The sequence below is a fragment of the Callorhinchus milii genome, unplaced genomic scaffold (assembly GCF_018977255.1).
Source record: "Callorhinchus milii isolate IMCB2004 unplaced genomic scaffold, IMCB_Cmil_1.0 Scaffold31, whole genome shotgun sequence".
Lineage (NCBI taxonomy): Eukaryota > Metazoa > Chordata > Chondrichthyes > Chimaeriformes > Callorhinchidae > Callorhinchus > Callorhinchus milii.
Window position 1 is genome coordinate 2,678,104 of NW_024704772.1, and position 12,207 is coordinate 2,690,310.

Sequence of the window (12,207 nt, forward strand, 5' to 3'; positions counted from 1 at the left end):
GAGAGAGAGAGAGACAGACAGAGACGCAGAGAGTGTGACCAATAAGTCGGTTGTTGGGCAATTGGTGGATCTGCCTTTTCCGGGGGTAATAATTCCATCGAAACAGTAATAATCGTTCGTGGTCACTTCGATCCGCGGCTGTTTGGGGGGACGCTGCCGGGCGCAATGCGGCCGCCGCCTTCCGCCCCGCGCAAGACACACAGCCGCTCCGCTTTACAGCGCACCCTGCGAAGGCGTTTCGAGACGTCGCGATGAGGCGCTGTGTCAAATGCAAGGATTATTATTGCTATTATTAACGCAGGCCTCACCCACACCCACCCTCCCCACCCTCCCCCCAGTACTGCAATGGAGCGTCAGCCTCTTAGACTAAGAGCTCAAGTCAACAATGATTTTCATGGGGTGGGGTTGGGTCTCACGTCTGCCTCTGAACTCCAGCCCTCGCCTTGGTGACAGCAGATATTTAAAGAGCTTTTAGACAGGAATGTTGGGCGTCAAATAGTCACCGAGTTAGTTTAGCGAAGGCTCCACACCCTCTTTGGTTGGTACCTCGAGACATTCTCTCTCTCCCCCCATGGTGTCTTGGGCTGGTGCTCGCGCCCCCACTGGAGCTCTCTCCTCTAACCCCATTCCCTGCTCTTTCCCCCCCCATTAATCGCTTCAATTCCTTACTCCTCAAATATTTGTCCATCCTTTCCCCCAGGTTGGCTCGGGGAAGGGAAATGGGGTCTCTCACTCTCTCTCTCTCTCTCTCTCTCTCTGTGCAGTAATCTGTACCGTTCGATAGCAATGTCTGGAGACAATTGATGACATCTGAATAATAATAATAATAATAATAATAAAAATAATAATCCTTTCATTTCATACAGCGCCTTATCGCGTTATACCTTACACCCCCGCACTCTGGAACTCTATCCTGCAATCCCTCCGCCTCACCTCCTCTCTCTTGCCTCCTTCAAGTCCCGTCTAAATTACCAATGGCCTAATAATCCTTGCCTTTGACGTATAGTCTTACGTGAAGTCTCGAGGCCTTTGGTCGCTCTCCCACCCCCCCGCCCCCCGCACAGCCCTCCACCCCACATACCCCCCCCCTTGACCCCAACTCCCAGCCCGGGTCCGAAAACCGTCCAGCACCCTGGGAGGCCTTTCCGACGCGAGGTGTCATTTGCCCGTGGTTGACCTTATCGCGTCTTCGAGACGTCCCAAAGCGCAGGGGATGGGGCCGGTGGTTGGAAACGCAACCGGGGTTAGCGAACGAAGACGGCTCTGGTCGCCATTTGCAATGGAAAATACCGAGCGTTCAAAAAGAACTGTTTTTTTTAAGCTGCCGCCGTCACTTGACTTGCCTTGGGACGTCCTCCCGACGTGAAAGGCACAGAACAAGTGTAACTTGTTGCTGTGGTGGTTGCGGTTGTTGTTGCTGCCTGAACCCACCACAACAACAACAACAACATTCCATTTATAGAGCGCCTTTCACGTCGGAGGACGTCCGAGGCGCTGGACAGTTGGGTCAGGACCCGAGCATTGGGGGGGAAATGGTCAGGGTGAGGGGAGGGAAGGGAGGGAGTGAGGAGGGGGGAAATGGTCAGGGTGAGGGAAGGGAGGGAGCGAGGAGGGGGTAGAGAGTCGAGAGCTGAAGGCTGAAGGTCAAAGAGAAAGGTCTTGAGACCGGCCTTGAAGGAGGAAAGGGAGGAAGCGGCGAAGGCACTGGGGATGGAGTTCCAGAGCCTCGGGGCTCAGAGGCTGAAGGCTCGGCCACCGATGGTCGGGCGGTGGGGGCGGGGGACGTGGAGCAGACCCAGAGGATAGCTCGAGGCCCCGGAGTAACACCATGACAGACCACAGTTTACCAAGACATACTTGGCCCATTTTGCCCACAAAATGCGCAGTCACTACACTTTACGGTGTATCCTGTGAGCTCAAAGTCCCTGATGTGCGGGTGGTGGTGGGGGGGGGGGGGGGGGGGGGGGGGCTTGAACCCACAACCTTCTGACTGAGAGGCCAGAGCTGAGCCAGGCTGACATATCGCCTGTGCGCGCGCGCGTGTGTGCATGTGTATGCATGCGTGTGCATGTCTGCGTGCACTTTTGTGCATGTGTGTTGCATGTCTGCGCGTGTGAGTCTGTGTGTGTGTCTGTGTGTGTGTCCGTGCCCGCGCGGGCGTGTGTGCGTGAGAGTGTGTCTCTCCCTCCCTCCCTCCCCGCACCCTCCCCACCGTGAGCCCCTTTGAGACGTCCTCCCGGTGCGAAAGGCGCTATTATCGAACGTGAGCTTCATCATCAACGGCGTATTTAATCCTCGCCTTCGACGTACAGTGTCTCTCGTGAGGTCTCGAAGCGCTTCGCAGAACACACCCACCGCGAGGTGCGGTGATTGCGTACTCTGCGGGAGAAACGCGGCAGCCGATTGCGCGCAGAGAGGTGCCTCGCCAACGAGTCGTGGGTTGAGCGGCCGTATTTTTTTTTGCTGGCGGGGGTTATTCCGCTCCGAAAGGGATCCGCAGATCGACTAACAACCGGGTTCCTACTTACTGCTGGTAAACAGAGGCGTGTGCGCGTGTATGTGGGCGTGGGTGTGCGTGGGTGTGTGTGGGTGTGTGTGTGTGGGTGTGTGTATGTGGGTGTGTGTGTGGGGGGTGGGTGTGGGTGTGTGTGGGTGTATGTGTGGGGGTGGGTGTGTGTGTCTGGGTGTGTGTGTGTGTGTGGGTGTGTGTGTGTGTGTGTGTGGGTGTGTGTGTCTGGGTGTGTGTGTGTCTGGGTGTGTGTGGGTGTGTGTGTGGGTGTGTGTGGGTGTGTGTGTGTGTTGGGTGTGTGTGTGGGTGTGTGTGTGGTGTGTGGTGTGTGTGTCTGGGTGTGTGTGGGTGTGTGTGGGTGTGTGGGTGTGTGTGTGGTGTGTGTGTCTGGGTGTGGGTGTGTGTGTCTGGGTGTGTGTGTGTGTGTGTGTCTGGGTGTGTGTGTCTGGGTGTGTGTGTGTGTGTGTCTGGGTGTGTGTGTCTGGGTGTGTGTGGGTGGGTGTGTGGGGGGGTGGGAGGGTGTAAGGAAACTTGCCTAAGGTCTCGCCCGGGAGTCGAACCCGGGTCCTCTCGCTTGCGCGGCGAGTGCTGTAACCCCCTGAGCCACGGGACTCGCTCGCGCGGCTTTGCGTCCGAGATGGTGCCCCCGTTTTCAGCGACCGTCGGCCAGGACCCCCTCCCCCCCCCCCCCACCCCCACCCCTCAGCCCCCGCAGCGCAGAGGCATTCGACCACTGGGTTCTCACCCCCGTTGGGGCTCCGCGTTTACACTGAATTCCCGTCCCGTTGACTCTCTGTTTGCAGATGTTTATCCGATGCCCTTTTACGTCTCTCACCGACAATGAGAGCCCTGAAAGCAGCAGCTGAGCCACTCCAACCCGTCCTCACAAGGTCAGCGCGTGACTCACAGAGCAGAATGCCATCAGCCGAGTCGGGCTGACGCACAGCGCAAGTGACTGCAGTGCACACGCACACACACGCACACGCACACGCGCACGCACCACGCATGCACACACGCACCACGCATGCACACACGCACCACGCGCGCATACACACACACACACACACACACCACACAGACGCATTCACCACACACATATACACACCACACAGACGCACACACGCACCACGCGCACGCACCACGCACACACACGCACCACGCGCACACACACACACACACACCACACAGTCGCATTCACCACACACATATACACCTGCACACACACCGTGCGCGCACACACCACACAGACGCACACACCACACGCGCACACACACACACACACCACACAGATGCATTCACCACAAAAATATACACATGCACACACACACCACACAGACGCACGCAACACACACACACACACAACACGTGTGCACACGCACCACACACATACACACACACATACACACACGCACTGCACACGCGCGCACACACCACACACACACCGCGCGCACACACACACTCACAGGCTGCTATTCTTTATATGGCTGTTACACACACACGTTTCGTCCACAAAATATACAGTCACTACACTTTATGTTATATTTCTGTGAAGCGCTTTGGAGACATCACGAAGGCGAGACGCAAGGATTATTATTATTATTCTTTATATTACACTTAGAAACCTCTACGCTCTGTGTAACACGGGGGCAACTTTTCTAATACTATAACAATCCTGGCGTTTGACGCAGCGCCTTATCACGTCTCCGAGACGTCCCAAAGCGCTTCACTTTCGTCCTGTGAAGTGTAGTGACTGTGTGCTCTGCGGGCGAAAGGCGGCGGCCAACTGCGCCCGGCGGCGCCCCCGCACACAGCCGCGGATTGAGCGAAGTGACCAAATTATTTCGCTATTTATGACAACTGACAGAGTAACGAGGACCTGCAGTGCCAACTGTACCCACCTGGAGGCGCTCCTGCGCTTCAGTCACCAGAAGGTGGCGATACTGCCCCCCCCGTGGCCAGTGTTGGGACAACCTCAAACCCCTTGAAGGGTTAATGTGACGTTAACCATCTCTGTCGGACGGTAAAGATCCCCAATGACACCATTCAAAAAGAGAAGGCAGTTTCCCTCTCCCAATGTCGTGGCCGACGATTGCCCCGAACAATTCGCTCTGCGACGGTTTGTCGGGTGGGGGGGGGGGTGGGGGGGGGGGGGCGTCGCTGGGCGCAAATCGGCTGCCGCCTCTCTCCCGCGAAACGCACAGCCACTACGCTTTGCAGCCTATCCCGTGAAGCGCTTTGAGACGCCTCGAAGACGCGAGCGGGCGTGACGTAAAAGGGAAGGATTATCATTATTATTATCATTATTATTAATATTATTATTATTATCATCATCAGAGGCTCGATCCGCAGCTTCACGCAGGATGGCTTGGAACGTCTCTTGTTACGGTCCCCCTGCAAACCGCCCGCCGCCAGGGCCGTGAAACTGATAAGACCCACAGTCCGCGTGAGACTCGCCCCCTGCGCCGCGAAGCACGCGTCCGTCCCCCCCCCGTCCCCCCCCCCCGACGAAACGCGACGCCAAATTAAAATTCAATTGAATTAAAACCCGCGGAACATTGCGCAGAGATGATGACTTTGTGTGGTCGAAGCCCAGTGCGGTTCAGTCAGTCACTCCACCGCCGCCCCCCCCCCCCCCCCACCCCACCCCCCACTCCCTGAATTCCAGACGACATTTCGACGCTGTATTGTCTTAGAATAATCATTGCATTCGATGTCCTTGTATTTGATATCGCGACATCTTCGAAGTCTCGGAGCGCTTCACAGGACATACTCTGAAGCGAATTACGCTGAATGAATGAATGAACGAACGAACGAACGGACGAACGAATGAATTATTCCCTTTTGTTATTACGCTTCAACTCCTTTTCCGGTCCAGAATTTATTTCGGCTTTTTTTTCGTAAAAAGCAAAGATTCCGAATCACGGTTAATTACATTTCTTCCCGAAGGCTGTCAACTCTTTAATGTGGAGATTGATTCGTCAATCAGCTTCAAACGATGTGACATAATTAAGACCGAGGACTCAAGAACATTGTAATAATAATAATAATAATAATAATAATAATCCTTGCATTTGAGAGAGCTAATTGCTCCGTAAACACAGGCGTGTGCGTGGAGTGAACCCGGGTCCTCTCGCGTGCGAGGGGAGCTCTCCCTCACCGCTCCACAACCGCGGGATCCACTTATAAAGGCAAATCAGCCGAACGTTTATTTGCTCTTCGTTAAAAATTCCCGTCACGCTCTTCGGAAAAGAGGACGGGAGTCTCCCTCCCGCAACCCCCCCCCCGGACGAGGACGGCTCACGGCCGTGCGTCAGACGCGCGGCTGAGCGCAGAAACCCGACAAGTATAATAATAATTCTCTCATTCGATACACCGCCCCTATCGGGTCTTCGCGACGTCTCGGAGACCGTCACCGCGAAGCGAATCGACGGTACGCGGTGTGGGGCGGAGTTGGCTTGTCGTGTCCGCCTGCACGACGCACAGTCACTACGCCGCGCAGTCACCAATTTGCTGTGCCCGACGCTGCCTCCTTCAGGCACACTGTGGCATTGCAGCCCAGAATGAAGGACATGATGTTCAGTCCAATTGAGCGCAGTACGTGGCTCAGTCTAACCCCTCTGATTACCTCCCCCTCCTCTCCGTGACTACGGTACCCACCCTATGTTTGCCGTGCAATCAACCCCCCCCCCCCGGCCTCTACGGTCCCCAGTCTGAGGTGATGTCGTCCACAAAATCACACAGTCACTACGCTTTACAGCGCGGCCCGCGAAGCGCTTTGAGACGCCTCGAAGACGCGATCGGGCGCTGGGTCAAACGCGAGGATTATTATTATTATTATTATTATTACTACTCGAGCCGTATTCTCCGCTACTCTCGCAACACGACCAGGAACCGCCCTTCAAAGTAACTGAACAATATTATAACAACAATAATCCCGGCAGTTGACCCGGCGCCTCATCACGCCGTCGAGGCGTCTCAACGCGCTTGGCGGGACGCGCCGTAAAGTGGAGTGACCGCCCGTTCCGCGGGCGGAGCGCGGCGGCCGATGGCGCCCGGCGCAGCGTCCCCCGCCGGCAGCCGCGGATTGCGCGGCCAAATTATCATTGCTTTCGGTTTTTTTTTTGTTTCTTTGAAGGGCTTATTACGCTCGGAAAGGCCGTCCGCCAATCGACCAACGACCGGGTTCCTTCCTACGCGCCGCGAGGCGCGCGCCCGCCCGCCCGCCCGCCCGCCCGCCCGCGCGCGGAGTAAGGAAGCTCGTCTTAAGATCTCTCCCCGCTCTGCCCGGCCCGGGGATCGAACCCGGGTCCTCTCGCGTGCGAGGCGATGGCTCGCTGTCAGTTTCACGGGCTGGAGGTCACCGGCTGTGAGGATTGACAGGAGCTCCCAAGGCATCTATCAGCTGATCGGTGACAGTCACTGAGTGAGTAAGGGATTTATTCAGACACCTTCCCAGGAGAAAAGCTTCGCTCCGCACCGCCTTGAGCTGTTGGAAATGGCCAAGAAACTGGAGTGAGAGAGGGAGGGAGGGGGGGCTGTTGGCTCCAGGATTTTATTCTCTCTCTCTCTCTCTCTCCATCCATCCCTCCCTCCCTCCCTCTCTCTCTCTCTCTCTCTCCCCCTTTCCCAAGTGCATTGATGATGTCAGTGGACGAATGTGGAAGAGAGAGAGAAAGAGAGAGAGAAATATACATGAAGTGGAAACAGGAGGGAGAGAGAGAGATTCTTCTGCACTTCTTGCTGCTCAGGTAAAAAAAAAACAACTAACTATTCACTGTGAATGTGCATTGTTTTGTTTTATTTTAATGCAATTAGTTTTTTTCTCTGTCAAATGTGCACCTCAGTCACTCAGTCCTATTGCAATTATGTGTTTCTCATCCATGTCTCTCTCTCTCTCTCTCTCAATCCTTTTATTTTCTCCTTTAAGCTCTTATAGTTTGCAAACGATGCCCCTTAATATTTGAGTTATTTCAATTTCTTTTGTATTTTATTCCTCGTAAAAAGGAAGGAAGGGTGTGAGTCAAAGGGTTTTTTTCCCTCTCCCCCTCCACCACCACCAAACTCCAGATCATTTTCCTCTTTTTTTTATACAAATCTATTTGTGGTGAGTGTGAGTGCAATGAAATGGAAAAGGTTGACTTAGAAACCAAATCGTGCAGTTTCTCTGATCTCTCTCTCTCTCTCTCTCTGTGTGTGTGTCAATGAATGAGTGTGTGAATCAGTGTGTGTGTGTGTGTGTGCAACAAATTAATAAACTGAAATTAACACATGTCAATTTCAAGGCAGGTTTTTTTTCTTTGTGTGTGAGATTGAGTGTGTGTGAGACTGAGTGTGTGTGAGAGTGAGAGACTGAGTGTGTGAGAGACTGAGTGTGTGAGAGAGTGAGAGACTGAGTGTGTGTGAGACTGAGTGTGTGAGAGAGTGAGTGTGTGTGAGACTGAGTGAGTGAGAGAATGAGTGTGTGTGAGACTGAGTGAGTGAGAGAATGAGTGTGTGAGAGAGTGAGAAACTGAGTGTGTGAGAGACTGAGTGTGTGAGAGTGAGAATGAGTCTGAGTGTGTGAGAGAATGAGAGACTGAGTGTGTGAGAGTGAGTGAGTGTGAGACCGAGAGAGAGTGTGTGTGAGAGTGAATGAGTGTGTGTGAGTGAGTGAGTGAGTGTGTGTGCATCAATCTAACGGTCTGAAAATGAACACATCTCAATTTTAAGCATTTTTTTTTGGTGTGAGACTGAGTGAGTGACTGTGTGTGAGTGAGTGAGTGTGAGTGAGTGAGTGTGCAACAAAAGAATTGGGGGGTGGGGGGGGGGGGGGACAGCAAGGAAAGAGATTGCAATTTGGGTCAAAGGGTTTCACCTGTTTTCTATATGATTGATGCGATCATCTTGTGATGAAGAGGTGTGTGTGTGAATGAGTGTCTTTGAGCCCTTTGTTAAGCAGAAGAGGCATCAGTGCCAGAATATTAGCCATGGGATGGTCAGGCTGCACAGATACACAGATTTATTATAGATCTATATAGTATAGATAGATATATAGATGTATGTGTTGCTCCCTTTTCGATGCACAAAGGCAACGACACGACTCTGCTTTGAAACGCCCTCTCTTTGCTGTTCAGGTAAGAGATGGAGACAAAGCAAATTGTGTTGTGTGTGTGTCTGAGTGTGTTGTGTGTGTGTGTCTGAGTGTGAGTGTGTCTGAGTGTGTTGTGTGTGTGTGTCTGAGTGTCTGAGTGTGTGTGTGTGTGAGTGTATGTGTCTGAGTGTGTGTGTGAGTGTATGTGTCTGAGTGTGTGTGTGTCTGAGTGTGTGTGTGTGTGTCTGAGTGTGTGAGTGAGTGTGTGTCTGAGTGTGTTGTGTGTGTGTGTCTGAGTGTGTGAGTGTGTTGTGTGTGAGTGTGTTCCTGCCTTGCAATTAAAAGGGAGAGAGGTGAGATGGCAAAGGATTGCAAGGGATACACAGGGCTCTTTATAAAATTGGTGGGGAGAGAGAGGGAGGGGGGAGAGAGGGGGAGAGGGAGAGGAGGGAGAGGGAGGGGTGGAAATAAAATCATACCCACAAGGTGTTCAAAAATTGCAATGAAAATCTGCAGCTCAGTGGTCAGAGCCCTCGCCTCGCGAGCGAGAGGACCCGGGTTCGGTTCCCGGGCAGGAGCGAGACCTTAGGCAAGTTTCCTTACTCCACACGCACCCACGCGCACACGCACACGCGCCTCTGTTTGACATGTAGTATGTAGGAACCTGGTTGTTAGTCGGTTGTCGGATCGCTTTCCGGGGGCAATAATCCCTTCAATGAAACAATGATGTGGTCCCTCAGTCCACGGCTGTTTGTGGGGACGCAGCTGTGTTTCGCCGACAAAAGACACAGTCACTTCACTTTGCACTTTACAGTGTGTCCTGTGAAGCGCTTTGAGGCATCTCGACGACGTGATGTATCAAATGCGTTTTTTTTAAAAAATTATTTTTGCGATAATAATTCTTTGTCTGTAGCGCGGCGACACAGAGGCAGGGATGCTGTGGAAAGAGGGGAAAGAGGGGGGCGAGAGACGGGGGAATGGATTAATATTGTCAGAATCTTTGTCGGAAAGGGAGTTTGCGGTGTCAGCTTTGGGGGGGAATCTGGGCTTTAATAATAATAATCCGTGCATTTGATACAGCGCTTTATTTCGCATCGTTGAGACGTCTCAAAGCGCTTCACGGAATCTCCTGTGAAGCGGAGTGACTGTATTTTTTGGGGGGGCGAAACACGGCAGTGATGGACGGAGCGACCAGATATTTTTTCGAAGGGATTATTGCGGGTAAACCTCACAGAAGTCGTATCGGTTGGGGACATTAAGTTTACTGGAATGTGACGTGTGCGAAGTACGAGAATAAACTCCCCACAGGACTCGGGCAGATGTACGACTGAGGCGATGTATACGGACGAGCCGTCCCGCGAGTTGCGCTGCGCACCTCTCCGTCTTTCTCGTCGCTCTGAGACGCTCTCCCGCTCTGAGCTAAATCCCTGACTGTCCGGGGCTTTGGGACGTCCTCCTGACGTGAAGAGCGTCGTGTGGTTATTGTTGAACTGGCATCCCGGAGCTCAGGGGTTCGAGCCCGGGTTCGATTCCCGGGCGGGTCAGGTCAGGGCGAAAGCTTAGGCAAGTTTCCTTACTACACACACACACACACGCACACACACGCACACACACACACGCGCGCGCGCCTGTGTTTACTCAGCAGTAAGTAGGAACCCGGTTGTTAGTCGATCGGCCGATCGCTTTTCCCCGGGGGTAATAATTCCTTCAGAAATGCGGCAATAATAATAATTTGGTCACTTCAGTCCACGGCTGTTTGTGGGGACGCTGCTGTGCGCAATTGGCGGCAGCGTTTGGCCCGCAAAATATATATTACAATATATCCTGTGAAGCGCTTTGAGACGTCTCGTTAAGGCGCGATTATTATTATTATTAACTGACCGACCGACCGACTGATGGGCGGACTGACTGAGGCTGTGTTGGTTGAGGTTTTTACTCAAAGCGATGGTTTTCCTGATGGCTTAGTGAGCACCAGATGCTGTGTAACTGGCTCAGATTGCCCTGTGATCTTGCCAGCGAGCTGATACCAGCCTGCGTGCTCCACACGCTCTCCCACTGACCTTGACCCACTATCAAAATCTCCGCAACTCCGTGGCTGAGTACAGTGCTGTGTGTATGTGTGTCTCAAACACTTGCTGCCTCCCTTGTTTCTTTCTGTCCTAAACGCCGTACTAAATTCTGCTCCCCCATCGCCCCAGCCCTCGCCAGGCTCCACTGGCTCCCCATCACCCCCACTAAACCCCATCGCCCCAGCCCTCGCCAGGCTCCACTGGCTCCCCATCACCCCCACTAAACCCCATCGCCCCAGCCCTCGCCAGGCTCCACTGGCTCCCCATCACCCCCACTAAACCCCATCGCCCCAGCCCTCACCAGGCTTCACTGGCTCCCCATCACCCCCACTAAACCCCATCGCCCCAGCCCTCGCCAGGCTCCACTGGCTCCCCATCACCCCCACTAAACCCCGTCCCCCCATCGCCCCAGCCCTCGCCAGGCCCCACTGGCTCCCCATCACCCCCACTAAACCCCATCACCCCAGCCCTCGCCAGGCCCCACTGGCTCCCCATCACCCCCACTAAACCCCATCGCCCCAGCCCTCGCCAGGCTCCACTGGCTCCCCATCACCCCCACTGAACCCCATCGCCCCAGCCCTCGCCAGGCTCCACTGGCTCCGAATCATCCCCACTATCCCCGTTTTCCCCCCCATCGCCCCGTGCTTACGGTCACCTCCCCCTCTCCCCCACCTCCCCCTCCCTCCACACCGGCTCAGCATTGTGCTCAGCCACTGTCAATCTCTCCGGGACTCTGCCCTTCGTGAGGGGTGGGGGGGGGGGCGCAGCGTAAATGCAAGTTGTCGTCAAATCTTCGGCCGGTAGTTCCCAGGGTAGGGAGGGACCGGACGAGGGGAGACCCTGTGTGTGTGTGTGTGTGTGTGTGTCGGGCGTTTATAGTGAGAAATCGTCTGCGATCCTGGGCTGCCTTCTGAGCTAATTGGTTTGACATTAAACAGATGCGGTATTAAAGCTGTGAATTATTGATGGCCGGAGAGAGAGCGCGGGGCGAGGGCGCGGGGCGAGGGCGCGGGGCGAGAGCGCGGGGCGAGAGGGTGGGGCGCGAGAAAGCACAGCTCTGCTTCGGAGAGAAGGAGAGTTTGGCTAAATGTGGCCGGTTTTTATGCATTGCTCCTTTTGTCTTCTCTCTCTCTGTGTCTGGGTGTGTCTCTCTCTCTCTCTCTGTGTCTGGGTCTCTCTCTCTCTCTATGTCTGGGTGTGTCTCTCTCTCTGTGTCTGGGTGTGTCTCTCTCTCTCTCTGTGTCTGCGTGTGTCTCTCTATGTGTCTGGGTATCTCTCTATGTGTCTGGGTGTGTATGTGACTCTCTCTGTGTCTGGGTGTGTCTCTCTCTCTCTCTCTCTCTGTGTGTCTGGGTGTGTCTCTGTCTGCGGGTGTGTCTCTCTCTCCGTGTGTGTGGGTGTGTCTCTGTGTCTGGGGGTGTGTCTCTCTCCGTGTGTCTGTGTGTGTGTGTCTCTCTCTGTGTGTCTGGGTGTGTCTCTCTCTCTCTGTGTGTCTATCTCTCTCCCACACTCCTGTGTCTGGGTATGTCTCTCTCTTTGTGTCTGAGTGTGTCTCGCTC